Source organism: Crocodylus porosus, unplaced genomic scaffold (assembly GCF_001723895.1).
Source record: "Crocodylus porosus isolate Cpor-Errol unplaced genomic scaffold, CroPor_comp1, whole genome shotgun sequence".
NCBI classification, from domain to species: Eukaryota; Metazoa; Chordata; order Crocodylia; family Crocodylidae; genus Crocodylus; species Crocodylus porosus.
The window spans coordinates 25084633-25090262 of NW_017728916.1; positions in this window are offsets into that span (position 1 = coordinate 25084633).

Below are 5630 nucleotides of genomic sequence, written 5' to 3' on the forward strand. Positions count from 1 at the left end.
GACTAGATGATCTGCTCAGGTCCCTTCCGACCCCAGAAACTATGAAACTATAAGGGGACCTATTTCAAGGACAAAGCAGAAGCAAGAACCAACCACCTCCCCCTGCAATGAGGCCTCTCCTGCTTCAACGCTTGCCTTTGCACTACAACGTTTGATGCTAGAATCCTGAATGTCACTACTTGTGTTGACTTGACAACACAAGTGTTGACAGGTCAACGCTTGGGATCTCAGTATCATGCTATCAGGCAGGAGGGCGTGTCACAAAATTATACACACACAAACTGCACATACGACACTATGGGTCCACATATACACACACGCAATTCAGTGGCTGTGTGTGTTAACACTAGGGGGCACCTGGGGGTAATTGGGGTGCTTGGTGACTAGAGGGCAAGTGGGACCCTGGGCAGAGGAGGCGGTGGAGACAGGACCAGGAGAGCCAGCTGTGGAGTCGAGAGAGCAGAGGTGGAGGTAGGAAGATGGGGAAGGGGTGGGGGGGCAGAGCTGGCAGAGAAGCTGGAGAGGTGGTGGGGAAAGCCAGGGTAGAGAGCCAGGAGATGGAGGCAGATAAAAGCTGGGGAAAGAAAACTGAAGTGTGGGAGGTGGAGGTGGTGGACCAGTGGTGAGCTGCGGGAGCAGGAAGCCGGCAGAGAAGCTGGGAGGTCGTGAGAGTTTGAGGTGATGGAGCAGAGCCGGGAGATCAGGAGAGGTGGAGGTGATGGAGCAGCTGGTGAGCCAGGAGATGGAGAAGCTGGAGGCTGCAGGGGGCAGAGAGAGAGAGAAGCTGGGAGGTGGTGAGGGTTGGAGCTGGGAGGCAGAGAGAGAAGCCCGGAGGCAGGTCAGGGTTGCAGAGAGCTGGGAAGCAGAGTGCAGAACTGGGGCTGAAGCTGGGAGGCAGGCCGGGGTTGCAGAGGGCAGAACCAGGGCTGGAGCCAGGAGGCAGGTCAGGGTTAGAGAGAGAGCTGGGAGGTAAAGGGCAGAACTGGATATGAAGCCTGGAGGCAGTGGGGGTGAGAGAGAGATTGGAGTAGGGCCAGGACCTCAGTAAGACTAAACCGAACTCGGGGCTCCAAATAACAGCTTTATTAGACAGGCAACACACTATACAGCCCACAGAGTTATTGGTTCTCTCTCTCTCATAATGTTAGCAGGAGGAAAAAGGCTTAGTAGAGGGACTGAGGTCAAGGTGCGCAGAGTCAGAACTCGGGTCTCTTGCTTGGAGGATCCTCAACGGCCAGACGGGATCTTCTCCAGCAAGGTGTTGGCCAGAGGGGTTGCTGGCAGTGCCTCTGGGTGGTCCAGGCAGCGTGGCATAGTGCTGGTCCAGATGTAGAGGGCGTCCCAAGGAGGTCACAGTCTACCATCCCTTTTATAGGAGTGGGCTATCTGTGACTCCAATGGGAAGAGCATGCCCAGGCAAGGGCCAGTCCTGGTCCAGTGAGGTCAGGCAGTTCCAGGTGTCTTCGTTGTCTGGTGGAGTACAATGGTGGAGTTGCTGGTGTCTATTCTGTTTTTTGTTTCCGTGTTGTTGGTTTCTTGGAGGATCTTTATCTTTGAAATACTGGGTTTTGTCTGTGGTTTCAGGGAGAGTCCATGCAAGGCAGTGGTCCGGTTGTTAAGTTGATAGTCTGGTTGTTAAGTGGATGGTCCAGTCATTCAGCAAGAGCTATTTTCAGGCCTGCTACCATTCTTTCTCAAGCACCTTCACTCACTCTCATTCATTCAGGAACCAATTTACATAGGAGGGCTAGGTATGAGTCACAGTTACAACACAATTACAAAAGGGTATGCCTGGGCAGGGGACATGAAATGGAGACTTGACATTACAAGATGGAAACTTGACATTACAAAATGGAGGTTTGACATTACTTTGTATGATTTAGGCCTTTTCCTGTAAGTTAACTAATATCAATGTAAAACAGTAACAATCAATACAAAAATATCAGAATACTATTTACAGTTAAAGAGGGGCTTGTCACAATAATGGACTACAAGAACTTAGCTTAACTATGACTACTTATAAGGAATAGAGAGGGCAGAGAAAGAGTCAGAAATGGTTGGGGAAGGGGAGGGAATTGTTTTTTAAATAAAAAAAAGAAAGAAAAAGTGGGGGGTTTGCTACATTTGAAGATCATTCATGCATAGGCCCGGGCTTCAAGGCCCAGGAAGGTCCTTCAGTTCTGTGTTCCTGTGCCCATGACAGAGCTCCCAGCATCTCTTCAACACAGTCACTTTGTCTTTTTACACACCCATCTACTTTCCAGTCATGTAACATGGCCATCTCTGCAAAGCTGAGAACGTGCCTGGCCAACTTCTGGGTGGCTGAGGATGACAGGCCTCCCACTAGCACAGGAAGCACGCTGCATGGGTCACCTGCTGTAGCGTGACGTATCCTCTTCTACTGCCTCACACTAGCATGCCTGCCCCGTTCACATTCCACCACATGGCACCTCCTGCGTGCCTCTCTCCTACTGTGCTCATGCCACATGCAGACACTGAGCAGCTGGAGAAGTGGGGGAATTTGAATCAGCACTGGGAGCCCAGTGCTGAAGCTCAATTCCTCGGGGGCTACTTGTGGCCTATGGCCTGTCAGTTGGCAAGCCCTGACCTAAAACATCATTAGGAGTCTTCATCCTATTACTCCCAATTCAGCCTGAGGAAGGCAATCAGGAATGTTTATGCTATTGACCCCTCTCCTAGTGTCTGTACTTAGCCAGAGCAAGGGATAAGGACTGGCTTCCCATAGCAATGTAGTTTGTGGCTAAGTAAAGACAGTCAAAAAGCTCAAGCCTGAATTGATTCAGTCTTTGCAGGTTAGTCTAAGCTGCAAAGCTTGAACCAGTAAGCAAACAAACAGACATTCACTTTTGATTCAGAAAATGCAGCCACATGCCTGCAGCGGCTCAAACCAGTAGCTGGGGGGGGGGGGGCACTAGAGCATGGGTTGTGTGTTTGTTTCCTTTTCCTGTTGCTCCTGAGGTCTTTAGGATTTGCAGTCCACAATGACAGTAGCAGGACTCTGCAGGGTTGTTCATCACTACTTCTTCCTGCTTCTAGGTGCCTCTGGGATTTGTAGTCTACAGTCCAGCACTAAACAAGCAGGACAGGGCATCTCTGTACTTGGGGGAAGGGGGTTTTTAACCCCTCCCTGGTCCCAAACCCCAGCTGAGGTCTGCCGGGGGGGAGGGGAGGAGTAGTGAACCAGAGGGGTGGGGCCAGCTCTGCTCACTTGGAGACAGCCTAGCTCAGGGCTATAAAATTCTGGGATGCTGGGAGACTCTAATGTAACTTGAACCAGGAAGGGGTCTAGGAGAGAAGTTTCATAAACCAGTTTGACCTAAATCAGTTAAATCTGATACAACATTCTACCATGTTTATTTTAAACCAGTTTCAGCTATTTTGCAACTGGTTTATGTGCACTGAACTTCTGTTCTGTTACAGGTTTAAAAGAGTTTCCGACGCACAAATTGGTTTAAATGATAACTTTTCTCCTTAGCCTATATGTCCTGTTTAGATGAAGTCTCCTCAGAATGGGTACAGGAGGCCTTGCGGGGAGGGCACAGGAGGTGTTATTGAGAGGTAAGGAGCAGCTGGGTTCTTGGGGTTTGTATGCAACAAATACCCCAAGTGCAGTGCTAGGGGAAGTGTTGTGTTGCGAAGGTGCCATCCACTGACAGAAACATAAACCAGAGGTGTTATTTATGGTCATGAAGAGACTCCCCTGCTATGTTTGATAGGACTGGGTAGAGGGTCTCAGCAGCCTGGGTAACGTTGTCCTGCTTTCCCAAGCCCTTTGCAGCCTTGACTGGATACAGCATGCCTTTTTTCTGCTCCTTGAGCATTGCTTAGTGTTGCAGTCATGGTTAAACAGCTGCCTCCTTCCACGCAGAGGCTGCTGCATTCCTGTGCTTCTTCCCCTGCTGGCTTCTCTTCTGCTGGTGCTCACAAGCTTTTTGTTTTTCTTTTCTCCCCCCATGGAGTTTTGGTTGGAGACAAGCAAGTTGCCTGTATTTCTGACAGCGCCAGCTGGTTCTCATCTGGGGTTCATTTTGTTTCTGCGGCTAATAACATTCAGTCAGCCTTGTGCTGACCTAGTATTTCTCCTTTCCAAGATGTTAGGACTCTCTGCTGTAGCTGGATGTCAGCACCTGAGAATAAAGAGCCTGGAAATGCCTCTTTGAAGTACTGGTGCTTTAATTTACTTAAGAGAACCCTGTCCTCAGTCCTCTTGGCACACTGCAAGCTGACATTGTTGAGATACGTCACCAAGCAGCATAGTCCCAGAACACCAGGAAACTTGGCTGTTTAAAAACTAGTGACTGATCATTGATGTTGATGTGACTCGATTCATTAACAGGCTCAGGGAGGAGGAATGAGTAGGGGTGCGGCTCGGCCCCTTGAGGAGGCCTTGACCTCATTCTGCATGTGTCTGACTCTTTCCTTGGCAAACAGTGTGCTGTTTACGCTCTGTGCAGCACGGGTTGCCTTGCACAAGGCCGTAGTTGTAGTGCTGTTATTGCAATTTTGATAATTTGCCTTCCATTTCCATGTATACTACAGGAGCCATTAAGTAGGCACAGAAATCATTTTGTTGCCAGTTAATTTTAGCTACCTGCTACCCAGACTGGACTTGAGTCGGATAGCCGACTGCATGGTCATGAACCGGGGATCCCCCAGGCTCTGCTCTGAGCTGTAAGGAGGAAGACTGCAAATAATTGTGTCAGAAAGTCCCACCCTGTTGGGGGAAAGCTTTGCTAAGTATAGAAGGGAAAAGCATCACCCGCTGGATCACCGACTTAATTTCCTGCAGCACTCAGGTGGTTGGAGGTCTGCACCAGCCCTGAGCTCGTACAACTTGCCAGGATCACAGTCCATGGCTGCTGAGTGCCCCAGCACCCTAAAAGGATAGTGCATTTGTTAAGAAGAATATTAGCCCCAAGGGATTTTGGTAACGTTTCTAAGAGCATTACATTACTTAACTTTAACTATCAGTGTAGCTTGGAATAAGGTAGCATTGCTTCAAAAGTCTGAGAGTCCTTTAGAGGTGCTCCCTGTGTCTTTTGCTGTGGAAACCATCACAAACGAGTCCAAGAATCAGTATCTGTGTAGCTAGAGCTGGCCTGTTGGTCATACATAGCTGTGTTTACTTAGTCATGACCCTCACGACCCTTCACAATGCAGCGTTCCTACTCCATGTCTGCGGCCTCAGGAATAGAAAAATTTACGTTGTTTGTGTTGTGTAGGAGGCCAAGCATGCAACAGTTGGTGACAAAGATGATGAGGACTTTTTTTCATTAGTTTATAAGGTTTCAACCACAACTGGACTTGGTTGGAAGATAAAGCTAGAAGCCATATCCCTCTCTCCAATGTTTGGTAAAGCTTCATGTGATTGGCTGCCTGCTTCCTGGGGAGGGCAGCCAATTAGGGCTTTTGTAGGGGGGGAGCTAAAGCTCTTCATGGCATCATTTTAGCAGGCAGGGCTGGGGAGCAGAAAGCCCAGAAGCTGCGTTTGCCCCAATTTCCTAGCTTCCCTAGTCTGGGAAAGGGCAACCAACTGCAGCTGCCTGCCCTAGGGGAGAGGGTTTCTGGGATGAAGGTGGGGAGGACCAGAACTGTGGGGAGCCAAGAAG